This window comes from Paramisgurnus dabryanus, chromosome 13 (assembly GCF_030506205.2).
Source record: "Paramisgurnus dabryanus chromosome 13, PD_genome_1.1, whole genome shotgun sequence".
NCBI lineage: Eukaryota > Metazoa > Chordata > Actinopteri > Cypriniformes > Cobitidae > Paramisgurnus > Paramisgurnus dabryanus.
The window spans coordinates 28,631,110-28,656,816 of record NC_133349.1 but is presented as its reverse complement, the minus strand read 5'-3'; the positions used below and the strand labels follow the sequence as shown (position 1 = coordinate 28,656,816).

The 25,707-nt window shown below is 41.5% G+C and overlaps 1 long non-coding RNA gene across 2 annotated transcripts; it reads right to left on the bottom strand.

Moving 5' to 3' along the window:
• Window positions 1–23,913: 23,913 nt before the first annotated feature.
• On the bottom strand, window positions 23,914–25,504 carry LOC141280037 (uncharacterized). Of its 2 annotated transcripts, none has more exons than XR_012334837.1 (3): window positions 24,844–25,504; window positions 24,469–24,565; window positions 23,914–24,423 (listed from the first exon to the last, which is right to left on the bottom strand). It is a non-coding gene; the product is annotated as an uncharacterized lncRNA (long non-coding RNA). The 2 variants fall into 2 exon arrangements; XR_012334838.1 differs by having other exon boundaries at window positions 23,914–24,280.
• Between the last annotated feature and the right edge of the window lie 203 nt (window positions 25,505–25,707).

The following is a 25,707-nucleotide window of genomic DNA, read 5'->3' as shown; positions in this document are numbered from 1 at the left end:
TCTATGCTGCCTGCCATTAGAAATATGCTTAAGATTTCCTTCTTTTTTGTGTTGTCATCCAGTGGCGACTTTTCACAAAAACCTAGGGTATGGCAAAAATTCTTCGTACAAGAAGGCCATTCTCAAATAACGAATCTATGAAACCACATTATATGTGTACATACTCCACCAACCTGTACAAAATCATACTACGATTGCACGGATGTACACTTACTGACAACAATACGGAAGCAATACAAATGAAAAACAAAAATGGAAATCATGGTTGTTTAAAATGCTTTTCAAATGTTGTCATTCTTAACTAAGTGCAACTCCAGCAACAGATAAACTAAAACAAGATAATATCAAAACATACTGTAACATCCCTTCACAAATCTTGTCATGACAACCGCCAATAAACACTTATAAACACACAATTAAGACTTTTAAATGATGTGATAGAGCACACGTAGTTAACCAACTAAGACTAAAACACTAAATAAAACTCTTAGTAAAACAGGGCTAAATGCAAAAACAAGTCTTACATTTTGTTGTCGTGCAGTTTTTATTCCACAAGTGGCCATATTCAAAAATGCGCGCAAATAATTAATACAATTCACTTCGACTGCGCTACAATTTCCCAGTCAAAGAGAACATGTTTATTTATTCTGAGAGAACGTCTCGGTTACGGATGTAACCCTCGTTCCCTGAAGGAGGGAACGGAGACGTCACGTCGTGACCGACGAATTGGGAACTCGCTTAGAGAGACCAATCTGCTTCGTATACTACTAAAACGCCAATGAACTTGGCATTGAGATATTTGCATAATGCTGGCGCCGCCCCGCCAGGTGCCTTTATAAGCAGCAGGTGCAAATAGGAAAATTAGCTTCTTTTCGCTGAGAAAGCCGGAAAGTGTGACCGGCCGTAACAGCAGGTGGCAGCACCTGTGGCGACGGGACGTGACGTCTCCGTTCCCTCCTTCAGGGAACGAGGGTTACATCCGTAACCGAGACGTTCCCTTTCAGTCGGTCACTACGACGTCACGTCGTGACCGACGAATTGGGAATCCCTATCAAAACGCCACTAGGGGCTGACCTCTTCCAGTGTCTGCGTAAAGCCCTCCGGTTCCACTTAAGGAGGAGGAGAATTAGGTTTTAAGGCAGAAGGCCGGGCACTAGATGTTCCTTTAACCCCACAGAAGTGCCAGCGACTGGGAAGCGCCCTACCTGAGCGGGATAGGAACGCTGCGGAAGCCACCACCCGTCTTAAGGGTTAATGGTGGGCGAAAGTCAACCGTAGTTGAGGTAAAAATGACAGCCGTGGCTGTGTAAGCAAAGCAGTGCTCTGCTAAGGGAAACGTGGGCTAGTAGGATTAACCCCACGGAAAAATACTCACAAAGGAACCCGGTGGGACACAATGTGGAGCCCGAGCCAGACACATAGGTTCGCGAGGATACAGCTAGTGAAAGGCTGACAGCCAATGCTCCGCAACAAAGGCTGCCAAGGCAGCGGAGGAAGAACAATTCAAACCATTACGCATTTTTGTTCTGAAGGCCTTCCATACTGACACAGTTATGAAGCATCAGTTGGAGGCTGCAAGCCGACCTGCGAGACTGCTCTCCGTGCTCCCCCTGGTGAGGAAAGAACACGAGAGGATACAGGCTCGATACGAACACTGTAAAATCTAGTGAACGTATTAGGTGTCGCCCAACCAGCAGCTCTACAGATGTCTGTTAGCGAGGAACCACGAGCTAAAGCCCAAGATGAGGCAGCGCTCCGTGTGGAGTGCGCTCTCAAATCAAAGGGGCAAGGAATACCCTGAAGATTATAAGCCAGGGCGATAGTATCAACTATCCAATGAGACATCCTCTGCTTAGTGACAGCTTTCCCTTTCTGCTGGCCACCATAACAAACAAAGAGCTGGTCTGAGGTCCTGAGGCTTTGCGTGCGAACCACGTAGAGTCGCAGTGCGCGTACGGGGCACAACAAAAGCCATGGTTGGGTCTGCGTCCTCCGGGGGCAGCGCTTGCAAGCTCACCACCTTATCTCTGGTGGGAACTTTGGGCACGTAGCCTGGTCTGGGTCTCAGTGAGACAGCAGGACCAAACTAAAAGCACGAATCGTCAACAGAGAATGCATGTAAATCCCCTACTCTTTTCATGGAGGCCAATGCTATCAGGGTCAGAGTTTTCATTGATAAAAACATCAGACTCGTAGACTGCAAAGGCTCAAAAGGGAGACCTGAAGGCTTCAGCACCATGGACAGGTCTCAGGCGAAAGAGGGAGGGCGCGAGGGGTTTAGCCTGCGAGCGCCTCTTAAAATGTAATAATTAAATCATGCTGGCCAACTGATCTGCCGTTGATAAGTGAGTGATAAGCAGAAATAGCGGCGATATCAACTTTAATGGTGGAGGGACAGCCTACCATCTAACCTATGTTAAAGATATAAAAGCACAACGTTAATGGGCATTCTCTGGGGTCCTCGCGTTTGCGAAGAGCACCGGGTGACGAAAAAGGTTTCATTAAGCGCGTAAGCCCGTCTTGTGGACGGTGCTCGAACCGCGTCGATGGTGTTAGATACCGCTTGCGATAAATCACCTAAACCTTGCGCGCGCTCAACGACCATACATGGAATCCCACAGGTCGGGGCGCGGGTGCCATAATGTGCCCCTTCCTTGAGAAAGAAGTCTTTCCTCAGGGGAAATCGTCAGGGAGGGGCTGTCGCGAGGAGCATTAACTCTGAAACCCAATTCCTGGTAGTCCAGTACGGGCGACTAATAAAAGGCTCTCCTCGTCCTGCCTGACTTTGCACAGTGTCTGCGCAATAAAGCTCACTGGAAGGAATGCGTATTTACGCACCCCCCGCGGCCAGCTGTGTGCCAACGCATCCACGCCGAGGCTGCCCTCGGTTAGTGAATAAAATAGGCGACAGTGGGTATCGTCCGGCGACGCAAACAGATCTATCTACGCACAACCGAACTTCTTCCAAATTAGCTGGACCGTCTGGGGGTGGAGTCGCCATTCGCCGGGGGCGCAGCTCGGGAAGCGCGTCTGCCGCTGTATTGAGCGTACCCGGGATGTAAATGGCACGAAGGGACCTCAGATGCTTCTGACTCCAAAGGAGGAGATGACGAGCGAGATGCGACAGGTGACGAGAGCGCAAAACCGCCTTAACGGTAAATAACGCAACAGTCGCAATGTTACTGGTGTCGGCTAATACATCCTTCCCTCGCATCTCCATAGCGGAGCGTACAAGTCCCAGATATACAGCGCACCGCTCGCAGCAGTTGGGGTGCTATGCACACCCCTGAGACTGCAAGCCCGTCATACGTGGCTGATCATCCCGTGCTGAGGGCATTGCAATATACAGAATGCCAGGAGACCCCTCAGGGGCACATCTTCTATCGGAAATGCCGGGTCTACCACGGGGAAAAATTGAGATGACACGCAGGTGTAATGTTTACACGGTGTATGTCGGTGTGCCACGCTCTCCTCGAGACTCGATCGTAAGCCAACGCTGAAGCGGTCTCATATGAAGCAGCTCGGGCGGATGTCACAGCCGCAGCATGCTGTCATATGTCCAGGAGCTTCTGAAATTGTTTCAGAGGGACCGCGTACTTCCCTCGAATTAAACCGAGGCAAGTCAGAACTGACTAGGTTGCGCGCTCTTATAAAACACGCCAATTAGTCGATCGAGTCTTATTTCCATACTGAGAAAAAGGATCCTCTGCACGGGGCAAAGTTGCTCTTTCCCAGTCGACCTGAAGACTTAAACGAGCGAGATGCCGAAGCATTAACTCTCTGTGTTCGCGCACGTCTGCTAAGAACGGGCTATTATAAGTCGACGTACATAAAAGCAGAATGCGAACAACGCTCTCTCTCTGATATTTTAATGCCGTGACTAGCACACGGAGACACGGAGAGAGAGAGACAGCTCGAATGGTGTACTCAGTATTAATATGCCCACCCACGACGCAGAGCGAAAAACGGTCTAAAGCGAGGGGAGATGGACACATAAAGTACACGTCTTACAGGTCTAAGGCTGCAAACCGATCTGAATATTGAAATACGAGCCTCGGCGTTATCATCCAAAAAGAACACCTTCGTAGAGCCGGTGCGTAAATCAAATCGATCGTAACCCGCCGCGTATTTTGGGTACTATGAGATACAGGCTGGAAAAACTCTATCATCATATCATCATCTCGGTAAGAGGGACCGGCTCGAACATCCTTCGCCAACAGGATATCGACTTTTGCACGCAGTACATGTGCATCGGACGCTTTCACCACAGTGAAACGAAAGCCCGAATTTTGGGGAGTGCCGGATTCGTAACCGAGGCGGATCGTGCGTAAAACCCAACGAAACGGGCTGGGAACTGAAGCCAAGCACCCAGGCACCGTACGAGGAGAAATAACGACACTACCGAAGTACCCGCGGTGGGGCAGCGAAGCGAGACAGGTGGGACTGCCGGTGCGTCTGCTGTGACAGCATAAACATCTACAGTATGTGTGTGACACTGACCTGAGCCCGCTGAGGGTAACGGTCATCTGGTCTCCTCTACGGAGAGCGCAGACTCCGATGAGGGTGCTGGTGGTCCGGTCTCCTCAGCGGAGAGCTCGGACTCCTCAGGTCACCCGCTGGCGATAGAGGAGAGGTAGGGGAGCTGGTGTGTACCCGCTCACGGCTCTCTCGATCCTCCGGAGACCTAGAGAGGGAAGAGGAATGCACTCTTATGTGTGGTTAAGTGGGTACCGGCCGAACAGCCGGTGGAACATATGCAAACCAAGGATTTTCCACCCGACCCTCTATCGGGGGAAGGAGCTCCATCTCCTGAAGAGTGATCCTCTGCCAATCCGGGTCGCCCTTCACTGGCCACTTAAACTCCCGATTTTCACGGGAAGCGGCTAAGCGGGCGGGGCGAGCTGCTGACGACCGGTTCCCCTGCGCTGCCGAGATGGGGTCCGAGGAGGGGAACGGAGGTGGTCGCCGCAGGACGCCGACGGCGAGAGGCAGACTGAGGAGCCGGCGTGGTGGACCAAGGGCAGCTCTCTTCCGCCGGGGCATGACCTAAGAGATCGCCTCAGTCTGCGCAGCGGAGCTGTACGACTCCCCTGGCTCGCCGAAGAGGCCGGTCTGTGAGACAGGAGCATTCAAGTTGTTCTCGTCTGCGTCCGTCATGTCAGCCAGACACAGCCAAAGGTGGCGATCTTGAACCACTGTGGTGGACATCGCACGACTGAAGGTCGCGGGCTCCCTCGTAAATCCTTGTGAGCCTGCAGCAACGTTATTGCGTGCAGGGCCGAAGCCGCCTCTCCGGCATGCCTGATGGGCAGTGTCCGTGACCGGACAACTGTCTACAAACACGGGAGGGAAGGGTTGGGTGGTCCCTCCAGGAACGCATCCCGCTCTACTGAAGGGGTCCCCGCCCTTAGCGGCTCCGTTGGTGAGGGAGGTGAGGGGTGAAGCTGAACGGCCGGACGGCCGCAAATCACGTCAGCTCTTCGTGCCGTCGGGAAAGAAAGGCACAGGAGGAGAGGACCGAGAGGCCCGAGCAGCTCCGAAGTACCAATCATGTGGGCGGGACGGTTCGGGCGGAGAGGGGTTAACCTTTCCAACTCTACCGTCTCCGCCGCTCGCGGGCACGGCCGCCATCTCCGGAACGACTCTGCCTCGGAGGAAAAATGGACACCCCTCTGATGCTGCAGAAGTGACGGGACCAGAAGGAGGTCCAATGGATTCGGCAGACATCGTAGAACACGACTCTGCAGTCTCCACCGGAGCCTCAACCGGCTGAGGATGAGAAGGCCGGTAGGTGGAGGACGCATCCTCCGTCCTACTCAGCGTAGTGACGCGAAGGGCGCCCTGCGAGCGCTTGACAGCCGCACCATGGCGGCGTCAGCACTGCAAAGGCGCGGACAGCGTTCCCGTAGAAACGACAGTCGTCTCCGCAATCCAAGAGGTTTATGCTCTCACAGAGAGAACAGAAACTCTCCACGAACGCAGCCCCGGAGTGCTCGATGCCTGAGCACGAAGACAGCGCTCGTGACCGTCACTGGAACCCTTATACTTCTCGCATCCAAGATCGCACGGCGAAAAGCTATCCTGAAAAGGACGCTGATCTCCGCATATACGAGAGAGTGGCTGCCTTTAACAAGGCACAAAGCTCTCTCGTATCACTCTTTTAGGGAAATTCACTCAGATGCTTAGTTGATGAGCGCACAGGAAGGCAACGCACACACTAAACTCAAACAATAAACAGATGTAGAGCCGTGGAATAAGCGAAGCGTCCGCTGTGATACTGCTAGTTCAACCAACTTCAGCAATCAAATCCCAACAGAGTAAAGTAGCTTCTCAGTCGCAGATAAAGCCGGCTTTCGAAGCGAAAAAGCTAATTTTCCTATTTGCACCTGCTGCTTATAAAGGCACCTGGCGGGGCGGCGCCAGCATTATGCAAATATCTCAATGCCAAGTTCATTGGCGTTTTAGTAGTATACGAAGCAGATTGGTCTCTCTAAGCGAGTTCCCAATTCGTCGGTCACGACGTGACGTCGTAGTGACCGACTGAAAGGGAACAAATCATATTACTTCTGGTATAATGTATGCAATATGCATAGCGCGAGTGTGGGGGAGAACCGAGTCTGTTTGAATGCTAAAACAAAAAAAGGATTTTACTTGCGAAAATTCCAATTTGAGACCTCCTGCAGCGGACTTCAAGCTGCGCTACAAAAACGAGGGGCTGATGACATCGTACCGCGAGGGTGAGTCAAGAAATCATTGAAAGAGTTTGCTTTCAAACTGCTCTCGCGGCACGTTGATGTCATCCGCTTGTCGGTGACATCAGCAAACACAGGATTTATATTATAATAGTTAACTATCAAGTTCATTCATGTGTGCATGTATATGCATGCGCACAAACATTTTGCAGATTATTAGTATTTCGGGTTTTTTTGCCCTTCAGGAGCTATCAATTAGAAGCTATCAGCTATCGAATTATTTCCAATTTACACGGATCATCCTCCAAAGATAATGACCTCAAAGTTTGTTTGTGCAAACAGCTTATTTTGACATACAGTTAGGTTTAAGGGATTTGCACCCCCTAGCGTTCTGCAGCATATTACAACCTGCGATTACATTTTAAGGTTGTTTGCCTTTTGTTAGATTAGACAATTAATTTTTTTTTGCATTTTTTATGGTTTTAAATTTACTTTGGAGCATCTAACCCCACCTCTATCCTAAACCCAACCACTTCTCAACTATATAAAACACAATATGTGGGTAAAAGTACAGTCACGGGTATCTATTGCACAAATTGAGCAATAAAAAACACTATTCGATCATACGCCATACTTTATATGAAGGACCCAATAAACGTGTCGCACACCATCAGATCTCAATCAAACATAAACCAGAATATTAGAGCATGACGCGGCTGGTCATCAAAGCAAATAGCGTGACACATTGCAAGCTGACTTGCAATCGGTCACAAGACACATGAGAGCCAATGGTATTTTTCAATCAAAGATGACATATCGCTTCTTCTGGCGGCAGTTGTTAAACAGATATACACACCAGATATGAGATTTACAGCAGATAGTATGCAAATACTTTTGCATCTTTTGCTAATTGCGTCTTTTGCTTTTCACTAATTAGTTATTTAGTAAACACAGTGGTGGCTTGTGACTGCTCATCCGAGGGGTGCTAATCCAAAATAAGTGTCATGTGTGTTGCTTGCATTTTCAAAATATGTGTTTGTTGTGACATGCGCACCATGTGCATCACGTGTTTTGTCAAAATAAGTGCCTGCTGCACACGCGTCAAAACCGTTGATAAACGGATTACGCAAGAGATTATGCGAGTATCTGGCAAACGCGAGCGTCTCTTTTATCATAAACCCCTGCTTCTGCAGCAGGCACTTATTTGACAAGACACATGATGCACATGATCTCTTGACGCACAGAACACATATTTTGAAAAGAGGAACCACACACATGACAGGCTACATACATGTTGTGACGAACTTCGCATCGAGCGCCCATGAAAAAATAAGTCACCGGCCGCCACTGTCGGAAGGTCATATTTGGGAAATGGACAAACTGACCCGAACAATTATATGGGTTTTAGGAAAGGTTGGATCATCCTGTTTAAAAAAGTTTAAAAAGATAAATATTAACATCATACAGTCATTGTTGGAAAGGAGTCGAAAATGCAGAAGATGCTGGAAAAGCGCATGATGTTTAGGACCTAAAAGATTTTTCGGAAGATTAGTGGGCAAAGGATCAAATTAAAAGAGACTCATGAAAAACAATCACAAAACATAAACACGGTTGTAAATCAACCAGGTAACATAATACAGCATTAAGAATCAAGGGTATGGAAACTTTTGAACTGGGTCATGTTTGTAAATCCAGTTATTCTGTGTTGTGACTTGCATTTGTTATGTGAAATAGCTTGTGCAGAACAATGCTAAATTAAAAACAAACAGCAATTTGTGTGATCCCTTTTATTTTTTGCCTAATACTAACATTTTGCAGATTTTGCACGGGGCATGTAAACTTATGAGCTTGACTGTAATAAACTTACGATAAGATATGATGAGTTGAGTCATTTGTTGGGCTCTGCCTTTGACTATTTTTGTCAGTGTTGAAAAAGCTGAAAGCATTTGAGAATCAATGTTGCCATGAATGCAAAGAGCTGCACATGAAGGAAGATTTTCTAAGACAGCTGCTTTTGTTGCTCATTTGGCTTGGACGTAGCTGTTGAAAGTCGATCTACCGTGGGTCTTGATTTAACGTTTTGAGTCGACTGCATTGTGCAGTCATGCTTCTATGTGGACCAGATGTTTCCATTGCATGTTACACCAACCAAATTCAGGATGGACATTTTAATAGCCTTTAAAACCACCAAACATATCATCATGTTGGAACAGACTTGTCTTTTGAGAAGACCTTTGGGAACTCTTGGGAGAGGCTTTACATTGTAGTCACGCAACGTACCCACCAACGCACTGGGCACTACAGGCATCAATAGGAGAAGAGCCATGTGTCTTAACATACAGCAGAGATAGATTAAAAACCTTTAATGGTGACTCTATGGAGTTGATCCGGTGTCATACATCTATCATTAAAGTATTCCAAATGACCGAGTGGGTTAGTAATGTCTTTGAAAGTAAAACCATACATTTGTGAGAGAAAACGATTAACATTTTGATCTTTTTTAGGGATCAGTATCTGATGTATGCATTTGTAAACATTCAGATTACTTTGTGCGTATGGATGTCATATACACAGCGTAGCCTAGGGTGAGGGTGACTTTGACGTCTGATAGATCTAAGGGATTCTTTTTAGTTTTGAATGGTTTGTTTGTGTTGAGTCACATGTGATGGGACACAGACTTTGGGTAATGTACTGGTAACAGAGAAAGATGAGGAAAGGTCAGAAAAGAGGTTTTGAAAAAGATGGTATTGGTAGCCTATTGTAGATATATGCAGTTTAAAGATTTAATTTGATGTTTGGGATTAATAGAAACATCTCTTTGTGTAATTAGTTCCCTTGTTTTATCTTTGGGTTATTTATTTGGGATAAAAGATGGGATTTTTATTTATTTATTTTATTACACAGCTCATTGAAATGCTTAAATCTGATTGGCCAGTCGCGAAATTTGCAGGTTTGTTATCAGAATAAAGCTTTCAACAGATCCTTTAAAATGCAAATGAGCTGATCTCTGCAGTGCCGTGGTTGAATAGTGCAGGTTAAGGGGCAGTATTATCCCCTTCTGACATCACAAGGGGAGCCAAATTTTTTCACATGCTTGCAGAGAATGCTTTAACTAAGTTACTGGGTTAATCTTTTTTACATTTTCTAGGTTGATACACTGCAAAAAAAGATTTTCTTAGTATTTTTGTCTTGTTTTCAGTAAAAATATCTAAAAATTCTTAAATTAAGATGCTTTTTCTTGATGAGCAAAAGGAACATATGTCTAGATTTTAGACCTAAAATATCAAATGTAAGTGATTTTGTGCATAAAACAAGCAAAAAAAATCTGCCAATGGGGTAAGCACATTTTTCTTAGTGTTTAAGAAAAATTTTCAAGATTTTTTTGCAGATTTTTTGCTTGTTTTATGCTCAAAATCACTTACATTTGATATTTTTGGTTTAAAAACTAGACCTATTTTCTTGAATCGTTTTGCTTATCAAGAAAAAGCATCTTAATTTAAAAAAACTAGATATTTTTACTGAAAACAAGATAAAAATACTAAGAATTTTTTTTCTTGAAAATAATTTTTTTGCAGTATAGAAGCACTGGGGACCCAATTATAGCACTTAAACATGGAAAAAGTCAAATTTTTTATAATATGTCCCCTATAAAGCTCTGTCTGGCCCATTCAACCCACTTTTGCTAAAGTATAAAACAAAAAATTTTTTCAGACAATTAAAATTTTGAGTTGAAAGGTTTGCTGGACAGCAGCGTATACAAGATCTGCTAATATCATACAAAAAATATAGATGTTTATTACTGTAGTCAACTGCTTACATTAGCCGAAAATAAATGTTTCATATCATCTGCCCAGCAGATCGGAGAGATACATTATTATGCTGAACAGGACTAAAAAGCATTGGTAGATTCTGAAAAGCGGACTTGCTTTTAAATGTGCTTTTACAAAATGAAAAGCTTACCACCTCAAAAACATCCTGCACTCTCTGGCTCTCCTGATCTTCCCCCACTTACAGCTTTTAAAATCTCAGACCTCTAACCGTTTGATGTTTATAGAAACCCTAAAAATGAAATCTGACCAAAAGGAGGGAAAGCATGGTCTGAGCTGGGTTAAACTGCTGTTGATGTACTAATGCACAATCCATTAGACGCATTTTTAGTCGGTTTCCTGGTGAAGGTATCGACTGACGTGCCTCTTTTGAGCTTTGTAATGATACAGTAGGTGGTGATTTTGTTGGGTTATATGAGTTTGGAGGTGTTAGATCAAAACCGCAGGAAAAAACAAACACAATGTCTTTCAAATCGAACCCTGGGCATTTACCATGGTGACACTAAGCTTCAAACAAAATAAAATCTGCAATGACCTTTTCTAAAGTCCATCCATGGTCTGCTGGCCACGTCTCCTGAACCCTGCAAAAATCTGAGGTCTGAGTTCTGGGTCGCTTGTATCGGAGAACATGTTCAGGGAAATAATTGGTGCTGGCATTGTCTTCCTTCACCTGTCTGTGTGCGGGTCACCTCATGCGTTTTTGTCCCCTGCGCTCCTGAGATCAGATCTCGCTATGCAGCAGGAGCTCCCTGTATCTCAGTTTAATAAGTGTGGATGATCTACTGTTTATTTTTGGTTCAGTATGTTACCACCGGGCCAATAAAACAGCTGAGGCTTGCCAGACATGCGCTCGGTGCAAACGGACCGACAGATGTTACCCATGTCACGGTCAATGGATGGCGATGATTCTACTAGGCGAATTATGATTTATGACAACACACGTTTTCCTTCATCACTGGCAGCGCTGTTATTAGTTTGGGATTGGTGGCATTAGTCATCTTTTATATTGTTGTGCATTTTGAATTTGCTTTGTGTGCTTCGTTTCAGCCTCCAATTTGAAGACGGAAACACAGAGAAAGCATGAGACAGAATGGAAAAAAAGCATAATGGTAATGGCAAATTAAAAATAAAGATGGTGTTGCCAGGTTTGCCAGGTTTCCATGACAACCCCTCCATACAGGGAGAGCATCAGTGCCCAATTACAGGATGATTTATTCGTTTTCACACGAATAGTAATAGTAATTAAAATGATTATTATTTTATTCCATTCATAAGGTTACAAGGTTTTCTATGAAATGAAAGAAAATTATTTTATATTTACAAGCATTATTCACATATTTGTGAATGCACAAAGCTTGAATACATAGCGAAAGAGTCAAAAGTCAACTGTAAACTATACTTCATCTTTGATCATTCATTCTCATATTGAGCTGTAAAGTGACCTTGACTGTGGGTGGCTGACAGACGCTTCATGCTTTTGTAACTGGAGGGCTTTTGCATCAAAATATTCAGTTGTCTGAAATGTTTCTCTCTAACTACAAAAATTATGCATTGCGTAAACATGTTTGAAAAGTGATCATTTAGACTTAAAGGTCTAACACCACATGCATAAGAAGCATGTACTGTAAGTGAATTTGTAATTTAATCTTAAGTTGACTTTATACTGAAACTAACATTGAATATTTCCATTAATGTGTGGTATAAAAGATTTATTTATCACAGTATGTGAGCAGCGTGGCCACACAGCATTGGCCAGTGTGAATGGTATTATTATAGTCACCAAAATAAACCATGCACATTGTGGTCTTGCGTGTGTCCAGTCTCAATGTATTTGTGTATTGACTTGATTTAATCTAAAACCTGTGCCTGTGCATTGAGCTGAGGCGATAGCTTCACTTCTACCTGACCGCCTACAGCACCTGCGCTCTCATACGTCTGCAGCACTGACAATCTGAATGTAATTACAAGTTATGACAGGAGAAGCTCCTAGCAGGGGTTCCCCACCACATCCCAGCTGGTCCTAATGCATCCTGACATCCGTTCAGAACAATGAAGGCCGGGCCTCACCCTGGGAAACATATGCCAACACTACTACCGTCCAGCCATTTGTGAAATGCATGAGAAAAAGGTCCGACATTAATGCGGAGAGACTCGTGGCGTTTAAAATCAGCTAATGCTCTTTCACCAGATTAAATATTATGTGAGCCTTCTGTATATAGGTCAATGCAGAGAGTGTCTTATAATCTCGCTTCAGATGATCTTCCACATTATTGGCTTGGGAATGTTGGTTAATCAGAAGCGCTGAGATGGCAGAAGTTATATTTCTGGAAGGCAATCTTACCGAGCAGTCACAGTGTCTAATATTTTTAGATATGCTTTCATTAGCGAAGGGATTTGTGGCGAAATTTACATTACAAATCAGCAGTGGAATATTTTTAACCATCAAAAGCATTTTTTAAGAACTCATTTAAAACTTGAAAAAGCCAGAAAATGGTTGGGAATGATTTGCCATGGAAAATAATTGAACAGTTAAATCATTTCAACCTCAATTCTCAAACACTTCATATGAACTATTTCTTCATAATACTGAATATGCTTATACCTTTTTAAAAAACATACAGTATTTTAAACCTATTTGTACCAATATCCTGCACTCTTTGACTCATAAAGCATGGTCTCTTAAAGCATGTCTTATTATATTGTGCATTTCTTATCCAGTATCTCTATACCTCTAGGCATAGGGCACTAGGCGGTCACCTAGGGCACCACTAGCTGCAGTGGGTGCCAAAGAATGCATATACATTTTGACTGCTGCTTCATTGACTTGAATGAGTGAAAAATGAGCACTGCAACCAAATAGAAGATAATCTTTGAATGTTGCGTGTTTAATACAGAATGGACAGCAAAATATTTCCCAAGCATCAGAGTGGTTTGCCCAAAAGTATTGACATTTTTAAAGACCACAACCTGCTTTGCTCTGTGTTTAACACATTTTTTTTTCATGATATTGGAATTGGAATTTCATGATATGGAATTATCTAGCAATGCACTTGTGATGATTTACCCTTAAGAAAATGAAGCACGATTAAATTATAGGGGTGGGCAGGGCAACTACGCGACAACGCGAGGTTAGTTGTACATATTAACGGTATTTTTTTCACACTGCCAAAAGACGATCTCCCGCAAATGATTATAAATGTATAATGTTTTTTAAGAGAGTTATTGATAAACGAGTGTTTTGGTGGCATGTAAGTACATTTTTCATCATAAGTTTTTTTTTTTCGGTCTCTAAGTTGGGTGTGTAAGATACCAAATCCAATGCTATGTCATATTAATCAGTGTCTTGTTGACTAAAACATAGCATCATTTTGAAATATGTCTCCAGCTCTTCGCAACTTTTTGGTGAGCTTGAAAATATTTTGACCCTGCGGGGTTAATTGTAACGCTGTGTTAACCCCTCAGCACTTACTATATGAAAACCGCTAACATTAGCGTAATTCTTGCTGTTGTTTTAAATAGTCTACACACGAATGATTGCTGGCTACCAACAAAATAAATGTGCCTGTCTTATCAAAAATCGTGTGTTAAATTTATTTTTGTTCATATCTTTAATATTGATTGAATAAGGTCACGTCAAAGATTGAAATCATCATGAAATGAATGGCTAAAATCTGACTTTGATGCTCATTATCTCAGAATTTGATTTTGAAACTGTAGTATGGTTATTACAGACTGGGTCACATATAAAAAAAAAATGTTTTGTCATAATTGTGCTGCTTTTTCTCATATTTAGACATTTGTATCCATTTATAATTGAACTATTGTTAGAAAAGGGCTGGATGAATGAATACAGTGTGGATACCCGTCTACTATAGACAGATATATAAACAATATCCACTTTAATTATGTAGATAAAATAGTATTGAAATATTTGCCTGTAATCTTAATTTTTAGCAAGTGTTACAACTAACCCCCTGCCTGTTACAATGAACTCCACCTATGGGGTAAGTTGTAACATTTGCACTTCTGTCACGTTTGGTGTAATTGTCCAAGAATGGTAAGTACTAGAAACAAACTTCAAATGTTCATTTGTAGCAGAGATGTGTGTGTGTGTTGCGTGTGTAAAAATATAATTAATCAAACTCAAATATTTTTTGAATGATTGAGCCAAAACCAAAAAGCGTTATTTTGCGTTTCCCCTACTAAACAGAGTTTTATTTGTATCAAGTAACCACAATTTTACTATGTTCTTATCATAATAACAATTGTATTTTATTACTAGTAAAATATGGTCATATAAATGGTAATCTGCTCAAATCATGGATATCACAAAAATATAGCTACGGCTAATTTCCCTCATGATGATAAGTGTAAATATGTCTCACAATGGATATGAAATGAGAGTTGTGTCTTACTATGCTAAATATATTACTGTGATTGTTATGTTTACTTTAGAGCTTTAAATATAATATGCACAAGGGCAGTTGTACAGTTTTTTTCAAAATATTAAATTGTGTTCCTTAAAGCAGGGTAAGAACAAATGTCCATGTATACTTAGTGTACAGTAATAATTGAGTGTTAATTTATAATAAATAAAGCTTAATTGTTGTTCACATAGTATGCGCCTCTTCAAATGTATTTCAAATCTGATGTGGCCCTTGAATAAAAAAATATTTGCCTACCGCTGGTCCAACGGGTTGCACAACCTGGGATTACTGTCAATCTGATTCTTAGATGCCATTGGATCAGAGGATTCAAAATGCTTTATTGAATTCATTGCATTAAAGATTTGACATGATCACATGCTTTTTAGATAATTTGTGTTTGTTGTGTAAAATTGTAAAAAATGTAAAAACTTTATTTGGGGGTGCTATCAGGGGTTTCGCCTAGACCATCAAAATGGCTAGAAACGGTCCTGTCCATAGTGTCAATGCCCCATACAGCTTTCCACATGCCATCTTCTTGAAAGGCAAGGGCAGACAGGTGGGCATAAAAGACCTGGAGGAGAGAGAGACCCCTGACACTAAGCCTCAGCTCTCAGTGCTCAAATGACAGGAAGCTGTCCTACTAACAAGTTCCAGGGGGATAAGAGGGTCCTGCTATTGCTGCCATACTGTCTTAACAGGGAAGGGGGTGTGCACACAGGTAAAAGAAACACTGTCAGGTCACCCAGGTTTTAAAGGGCCGGCAAGCTGCCTGACAGCTGGGCACAGGGAATAGTGTCAATCGAAGGAGGCTTGTTTTGTGCGGTTTGCCAAATCCTTCCAAGTGATTTTCTATATTGTGTTTACAGTATATGAACTAAATGCATGCCAACTACTAATGTTAGTTGTGGTTTGGTGATGTATGCAGATTTTCTTTGAATAAATAATGGTTATATTTTAGGTAAATTAGAAAAGTGATCATTCTGAGTATCATATACTGTATGTTCATAGCACAATAGTAAGAGATGCTTATATATAAACATTACAATCTGTATTTATAAGACACAATAGAATTCACTGTAGCAGTACAACTGTGAGGTCTTTCATGAAACGCCGTGGTGTAAAAGAATCCAGAGGTGAGGTCTATTCCCTCATGAATTGAAAGAATATCTCTAACTAACCCCTGAACCCTGTTCAGCTCTGCCGGGACCTCAGCTGAAGGCTGGCTGGACAGCCCCCAATTACAATGGCTGTGTGGCGGCTTGGGGCAACGAGGAGAGGGCCTGGTGCCCTGAGGGTCACGATTTTCATCCTCTCTCAGTCCACCTCTGATGCTCTGCTCCACTTATAGCCCGACAGGAGCGTCTCTGAGGTATAAGGGCCATCACTCAGACATTTCCCCTGGGTCCCCAGAGACAGGTGGAAGCGTCAGCCGTACCGCATGAGAGTTGGGTTATGACTGTCTGCTCACAATGGTCTGGGCAGAACAAAACCCCAGGGCTCATCTCGACCTGTGTGTTTATGAGAGCGACCGCCCAGTGGAGAACAACCATCGCAGCATATGAAAAATACATCTTCAAACACTGTCCACAAACAAAGACACATCAAAACCTCACTCATTGTTTTCCATGATAAAGTGAATCATTTTGGGGGGTGTCATACTCCCTGTGAACTATACAGTAAGTCATATATTGATTTTTATAAACTGTTTATAAAGTGTTTGCTTGAGCATCCAACCAGCCGAAAGCTACACTTTCTCTAAATTATGTTTGTTTCTTCGCCCAGTGGCAGATAAGGGTAACCAAGTATATTTGGATTGATGTGTCAAAATCAGTCTTAAGTCACATATATATATTTGTAGTAATAGCCATTGTAAAATACATTGTATGGATCAAAATTATCGATTTTTAATTTATGCCAAAAATCATTGTGATATTAAGTAAAGATTAGGTTTTATGAAGATATTTTGTAAATGTCCTACTGTAAATATAGCAAAACTTTATTTTTGTGATTGGATGCAGTTGCTGATAACTTTAAAGGTGATTTTTTTTTATTAATATTTAGATTTTTTGCACCCTCAGATTCCAGATTTTAAATAGTTGTATCTCGACCAAATATTGTATAATATAACAAACCATACATCAATGAAAAGCTTATTTATTAACTTTCAGATGATGTATAAATCTTAAACTTCCTACAACTTTGGGGTCAATTTAACCCCATTCAAAGTTTAACTTCTTTAAGTACATATTTTTTTCTTCAGGTTTAATGCCTTTTCCTAATTTAAAGAGGATAACATTATTTTTTCAATGTCCTCTACACATTTTGTAGCATCTCAGTTGACTCCAGGATCTTTAAGCTGTATAAAACATGGGAAATCAAAATTGTACATACTGTAGTGAACAGTCCTGTCTTGTGTTTCCCTAGTCATGTCTTTTATTTTGAAGTCTTTTCATTGTCTGATATGTCTGTACAGTAGTCTTTTGTAGTTCTTTTGTTCATTGGTCCTCATGTTAATTGTTTTCAGGTGTGTTTTGTTATCTTGTTAACCCATGTTTATATAGACGGTTTCATGAGACGCGTGCTGTGATGAGATACACTTCTAGGGCCGGATTCACAAAACATTCTTAAGAAGAAAATCTTCCTAACTGCCATTTTTATCTTAAATTCAAGCTTAAGAAAAAAGTTAAGAATATTTTGTATCCTCAAAAAAGCTTCTTAAGACAGTTCTTATTTTTTTCCTTAAGTATGTTCTTAAGACAAAAACTTAGGAAGAATTCCAATTCTGTCTTAAATGACATCTTAAAGTTAGGATAACCGGTAACACTTTACAATAACAGTACATGAATAATCATGTACTAATACATAAATTAATAATCAGTTTATTATGAACTAATGATGAGTTAAGCTATTTACTAATCAATAACTAACCGTAACTATGTTATGAGTCATATGAATTCATGCATGAATTACACCCACCTTAACTACACATTAATACATGTTTGTTAGTTAATGCATTAACTAACACTTTGCGTACTCCATATCAAACAAGCTCTCTAGAAGAACGAAAATAACTTTTGTTAATGCAAAATGTTTAGGTTTGTAATGCAAAACTGTTTATATATTTGCTCCTGCAGCTGAGCTAAAAACATTGAATGGCACTGGATTTCTTGCAACATTTACAGTTAACCTTAATCATTAAATGTGCAATTATGGATTAATAATTAAAATCAGTTCCACTGCTGCCATTAAGAGTGACAGACGCTATTCTTTCTAAATTTAAATCAGTGTTAGCCTACAGACGATGGTTATTGTGTGAACTGGCTCGTCTTAATATCAAAATGCACATACAGTATTTGTTTTGTTCTTCTTTTAAGCCATTATCACCCCTTCCAAATGTCTGACTAATTTTCACATTTGCTCCTCTCCTTTAAAACCACCAAAAATTTGGATTTTGATGAGCTGAATTTGTATAGAATGTGTAATTGATAACTTTTTCACAGTGTACCCCTCCAAGAAAAGTCATTGTGTAGGGCCTACACAATAATACATTAACAAGTCATTAATTTATGTTAGTTTATGAGTAGTTAACGATGAGTTAATAATGATGTGCCCCTTCAAGTAAAGTCATGACCTAATCATACATTAACAAATCATGAATTTTTGTTAATTTATGAGTAGTTAACGATGAGTTAGTAATGATGTGCCCCCTCAAGTAAAGTCATGACCTAATCATACATTAACAAATCATGAATTTATGTTAGTTTATGAGTAGTTAACGATGAGTTAGTAATGATGTGCCCCCTCAAGTAAAGTCATGACCTAATCATACATTAACAAATCATGAATTTATGTTAGTTTATGAGTAGTTAACGATGAGTTAGTAATGATGTGCCCCCTCAAGTAAAGTCATGACCTAATCATACATTAACAAATCATGAATTTATGTTAGTTTATGAGTAGTTAACGATGAGTTAGTAATGATGTGCCCACTCAAGTAAAGTCATGACCTAATCATACATTAACAAATCATGAATTTATGTTAGTTTATGAGTAGTTAACGATGAGTTAGTAATGATGTGCCCCCTTAGTAAAAGTCATGACCTTATCATACATTAACAAATAAAAATATAAGTTACCCAGTGGCGGAGGCAGAAAGTGTTTTTGATAGGTGGGCATCTATACATCTGCGGGCCAGAAAAATTCACATACTTTTTTTAACTTGCGTTAATTGGGAAGATAAAATGACTGTGTTTTTTCCGTCAGTTTTGTACATTTTAGATGGAATTACGTTATTCAAGCTAACTGTATACCGTCTCTCAAACAGAAGGCTGCATCCTCCGGAGGTCGGATATGCAGGCAGCATACGCCATTAAGCTTGGTTTATTTCAGTTAAATAAGCATAACATTCGCAAGTCATAAGCATATTACAACGATTTACGATGAACTATTTAAGCATTGAGCATTTATTTAGGTAAACGCCCGTGGCTTACCTAAGCACTGGTTCTGAAACATAGAGGACCCAGAAGCAAAAAATATCAACACTGCTTTATTGAAAATCAACTTAAACAGTCCAGTCGGGCCGTCGAGTCGCGAGCCACCAAGAGCGAGTTAACTTTAGTGTTGCTGGTGTACACCGTTTTTATTTAGAAGTCTTTTCTTTGCCGCGTTGATCCACACGTTCACACGAATCTGCTTCTCAGTGCAATCTAACCTACCGCGCTCTCCTCAAACCCGCCTCTTCCGCTCTAGATGACAGCAGCGATTGGTGGACGGAAAGCAAGACATTACCGTAATAAACCATATATTGCCAAAAAGCGCAATTTGTTTTCTTTAGGAGCAATTCTAATTTTTTGATAGTTCAAATGGTTGAAGAATTATGGTTTGAATGAAAAAACATAATGTTTTCCATGAATCTGATTGGGTGGGCAAGCTGTCAATCCACCCGTAGATCCGCCCCTGGCTTAACGCTGATCCTGATACAATGCGAAAAATTAATTAAACAATAATTAAAATAACATCAAGATAACATTTTAATAGCTTTCACAAATAAACTGGTATGATTGACGGTTTGATGGTCTTTATATGAACACTATACATTTGGCATTGTGACTTTGGTTAACATGTTTGTCATTTCTGAGGAATAGTCAGAATGATTTTAACTGAAATATTTTGACAGCGCCAAAAGCAGCAGACCACAAGTGTAACGAGCGGACAGCCTGTTGTAGGCCGTAACGTTTACATCAACCTTCCTTTTGATTTTGCAATCTACATTGACAAGCACACAAAAATAAGAGAACAATTATCTTACATAATAAAATACTTTGACTACCTGCTATCTTGGTATTGTGAGCACATGAATTTGAAAAATATCTTTTGTTTCTAAAATTATAAGTGGAACATTTTATGCATCTTTATTTGACCTCAAACAAAGCATCAGATCCTGCAAACCGTTGGGAACCACTGTTCTAGAGCATGTTTGATTTCGGTTACCCAAAGTGTTAATTAATGCATTAACTAACAAACATGTATTAATGTGTAGTTAAGGTGGCTGTAATTCATGCATGAATTCATATGACTCATGACATAGTTATGGTTAGTTATTGATTAGTACATGGCTTAACTTATCATTACTTCATATTAAAGTAATTATTAATTTATGTATTAGTACATGATTATTCATGTACTGTTATTGTAAAGTGTTACCGGATAACCTTACAGTAGTCTTAAATCTCAAAACGTACAGTAGTATGTTTTAGTAGTTAATTTGATTGTTTTAAATGTGACATGTATTGTGAAATGGCAATTTAATGTGTTTACTTCACAAAGATTAGTTTAAAGAGGAATTTCACACGTTTATAATGAAGTTTAATGGCTTACTCAGTAATTTGACATGAAACACAAATAAGTATTAGTGATAATATTAGCAAACAAACATTTAAATTCCGACAAACAGCTAAAAGCGTGGGCACGCTTTACCCTCCGCGTCTGTATCTTGATGCGTGAGCGCGGGAGACGAAGCCGTGGGCACAGAGCGCTCGACCCGCATGACGGACCGATTGGGACATTATGGAATGCTATTTACTCACCGCACCACCTTAATACTAGCTGGCCCCTGTTACAACACGGAATAACATTCTCTATAGTCTTAATGCATCATTCGTTTGTATCACGTTAATGATCGCAAGGTTACGTTAGTCAAAAGATTAATATGTTTATTACCTTATTAGCAGGGTATCATAATTAATTTCAACGCTTGTCATTTTGTTCTTAAGACACAATTTTAAGATATTCTTAAGAAAAAATTGAGAACTTAAGAAATTTTCGAGAATTGCAATTAGTAACATTCTTACGAACTTTATCTTAAGAACTTTCTTATTTTTTGTCTTAAGAATGTTTTTGTGAATCCGGCCCCTGGTCCGAACTTTACTTCTGGTTTCGTTTTTAATGGTCTGATAACTAACTCTTGAAACAAAGGCCTCGTAGAAAATAACAAATGTTTTGGTTTCTAGGTATGGTAATCTATGTGTTGTTTATTTTGCTTGTTATTTAAATAAACTACGTTTAAAGTACGTTGTTGTTATTTATTCTAAGCGGAGTTTACCGGAAGTTACGTGAAGACCACGACAGCCGCATGTTTATGTTGTTACTGCTGAAACTGTCTATATAGCGCTTGTGTTTCAGTTGTCCTGGGTCGAGTATTGTTTCACTGTGATGTTATTCTGTTTCCGTGGTCCCTGTTCTGTGTACCACGCCTGTGTGGATCTTGATTTATTTTGTAGTGATGGGGAAATGAGGCATTGAATGAAGCACTGTTACTTCCCTTACGGTTTCGAACCATGATTCGAAGCCTCAAAGAGGGGTCGAAAACAGCACCATCTTTTGGTTAATAAAACATATAGCGGTTGCTTCTGGAAGAAGAACCGTCAGTGAAACAACAAGCTGATGAATTCAGATGAATATTAATATTATGTGTGCAAATAAAGTTTAGACAACATGTGTGTGAATTGTCAATATAATAAATGTATTTACTCATTCAAATGTGGCAATACATTTCATTATTAATTAAAAAGAGTTAATATTCATACGATTCAATACTGTATTTTATTGAATAATGTTTACACCCACAAGTATATGTACATACAATACTAGGTTCGAACATTCTGACACGCAAAGCAAAGCGCATGCATCGAGGCTTCATCTGACACGCCCACTTTTGCTCGACACAAGCTCCGAAGCCTCGCTTTAAATGTATCATCACATTTATTTTGCTATATTAAAAACCTTAACTGCACTTGGATCCTCTGCCTACACTCATCATTACACATACATTTATTTTGTATGGTTATACTGAGGTCACTATAACATGCTTTAATTTTACAATTTTCGAAAATTTTACACATTCAATATACTGTAATATTCAAAAATCTCCGCACTGTTTTAAGAGATCTAACCTAACAATTACACTGCGAGAACCACTGATAGTTCACATGATATTGGGGAAGGGGATATCCTAATTCTCATGAGCTTTGATGTTTCCCGTGCCGTGGTGGAGAGGAAAACATAACTCTTGTGGTTTACATGGGCAGAGCAAACTTATAAATGCTTGCACAGAAGCCTACTAAACCATTTCTCTTTGTGCTCTGTGGGCTCTCTCCATGCTCACTCTCCAAATAAAAATGGCCTCGAAGCAAAGGTTTTCTGTCAATGAGATTTTTCAGAGTCAAAGCTATTTGACAGTGAAAGTGACATAGAGAAGAGTGTGTCTGAGACAGACGATAATGTTGATGAGGAGTCTGATTATTAGGTATTCTCCGCAGATGAGAATGAAACTTCTAGTGTTGACCCTCCTGTTGTTTCTTAACCACCAGCAGACACATTACCTTTAAAAAAATGGAAAGTTATTATGGTCCCACTCCCCACTCCACTTGAATGACAGGGTAGACTAAAGGTCGAAGTAAAGTCCGTAAACATGTACCTGAGGGTTCACATGGTGCAATTTTTGACATCAGAAGAGTGCGCATATACTATGTGCCCCTCCAGATTTTTAAAACTTTGCATACATTGTGCATGCGCCTACATGATAATGTAGTATGTAGCCCAGAAAATACACTGCATTTTGTCGCAATTTGCATGGCTCAAACATCTGCGTACATTTGCAAGGCTGTGCATTTGACCGTGCGTGTACGTTTGCGTACATGCAAAAAACAGACTATACTCTGGCCTTTAGGGGCATGTGAACCTCCCCTTAGTCCTGCTAATGTCATCAAAATGGTCACAGGGCCCACCAGATACTGTATGTTGTCAGCCATGTCGAAGATATAAGACTTGCATTTGAGCTTTACATTACACCATCAGTTGAAAAGTACATACTTGAAATGACAAACTTAGAGGGAAGGAGGGTTTATTGGGGCACTTACTGATGTGACTCACTTGCAAGCCTACATTTGGTTGCTCATGAGTGTACAAGTTTGTTTTTCTTGAGGTCAAATTCATGTTACTATCCTTATATCCAATTTTAAGGTCAATCAGTGAGATTTTCTGGTGATTTGCAGATTTGTTGTGCAATAGGTTTTATGGATGTATAAGGGGTGAGAAGTGAGGGGTGGTGGGTGGCGAGTTTATTTAAAGGGCTTTTTAAGTAGTCAACAAAGATATAAGTTACCTGACACAAACCTTTTAGTAAAAAATCATATTCTATATGTTTATCATTTTTATAAAATGTATAAATTTTTATAAATTTTTCAATCAGATTTTAGGGTTATTGTTGATTGGTTTTGTGGTTTCATTTTATTAGATTAATATTACAAAAAATGTATGGTATGTTTGTATGTATGTATATGTCACCACCAGGGGCTGGCGATGTTTGACTAGAAGCCACGCCCCTTCTCAACTCCCACCTCGAGGAGGTCCCCAAAGCCAACCCAATGACCAGACAAACACGGGAACAGGTAAGTAAAATTTAAAACAAGCTTTATTTGGTTTAAATATTTAAAAGAACTGGGGAAATGGGGAAAGGGGAAATTAAAACTAATGGGCTTCTTCTCCTCCCTCCAGGGGGACTGCAGCCACGGGCAGACAGGGGCAAGGGCAACAGGGGTTCAAACCACCGTAATCCGGGGGAAAGGGGAAACGTCAGGCTCCGGCCTGGACCCTGCTAACCGTGGCGCCCTCCTTCTTCCTTCCTGGAGGCAGAACAAATTCAGTGTGACTGGTAAGGAGATTTTCCGCTGTCTGCGTACCTTTCCTCTGTTCGGCAGGGGGTCCTCGCCCCACGTGCCTTCACGTTCCCCGTCGTACGTTCACTCTCGTTCTCCTTGCTCCCCACAGGTGGTCACTGTGACACAAAAGCACTGTTAACTTGGACTTTAAGTATTCCTCACCGGCTCTGCTGTTTACAGCTCTCTGGGTAGGTATCACTTTACACAGTCTGTTCTCCAATTATTCACTCTCGTTCTCCTTTCTCTCCACAGGCGGCCACTAGGACACAAAGACACTGTTACTTGGACTTCGGGTATTTTTCACCGGCTCTGCTGTTTACAGCTCTCTGGGTAGGTATCACGTTACACAGTCTGTTCTCCAATTATTCACTCTCGTTCTCCTTTCTCTCCACAGGTGGCCACTAGGACACAAAGACACTGTTACTTGGACTTCGGGTATTTCTCACCGGCTCTTGATAAGTATGGTTTCCTCCGTAGGTCAGCAGAGGGGCGAAGGTCACACACCACCTCACCGGGTCGAGCGCTGCCCTATCTCCACTGCCCGTAGGGCGATCAAATCCTGGACAGGGGCGCCCCTTTGTAGAGACCACGGGGGCGGCGGACCCTTTCGCCTCTGACTCTGCGACAAAGACAGACACAGGTAAGTTTGCACCACGAATATTTCCAATATTGTACTCACAGTCACTGACAGCTCTTGATCTGCGTCCCTTCACACTCCAAAACAGCACACTGCGTATGGTAGCTGTAAATTCTGAGGTCGTTAGCCTCTCCGTCCTCTGCCCAGTAGAAGAATGGATGATGCGGGGCTTCGTCTGACAAGACACACAGCAACCCACAGCAAATACACAACACCACTCCAACGTGAAAAGCTTATTAATTGCAAAGTCTCACTCACCACACTATAAGTGTACACACAAAGGAAACGCCCGGCGTCCTCCACTTCACTTGGGCTGAAATAAGGGCGATGAAAATACGACCAGAATAATGTTTCGTTGCTGTGGCTGCTTGGATTGACGCTCCTAACGGCTCGCCCACCACGCTGTTTTAGGGGTAGGGCCGCCCTCCTTCTCCTGGAGGTTTCCAACGATTACACAGGTTAATTTCTGCAAGTTGCTCTACACCAAAATGTATACTCACAGCGGATAGCCTTTGTTTACGTTGTACAACAAGGTCGATTTTCTTCCTGTTTTACTCCTTCAAAAGTGCTGTTTAGCCCAAGGTTCCTTCTACCCATAGGATTTTCCTTTCACTCCAGCAGGTCCACCGCAGACTACAACGAGAGAGAGAGAAATGGAGAGAGAAATATAGACAGCCACCACGTCTAGCAACGAGCACAGCTCCGTTCCTCAGCACACACTACGACGCTTAACTGTGATTTAACTGTGCTTTTTATACTCCTCCATGTACTCCCGTTGTCCAATTACCCGGCGATCTCTTTAACTATCCACAGCTGTGCTCAATCGGCTGATTACAGCCTTCGCAAAGCTGCCGGATGTCCGGTGTTTCCATTCTCTGGTCTGGATGGAAACATCCGGGCGGAACC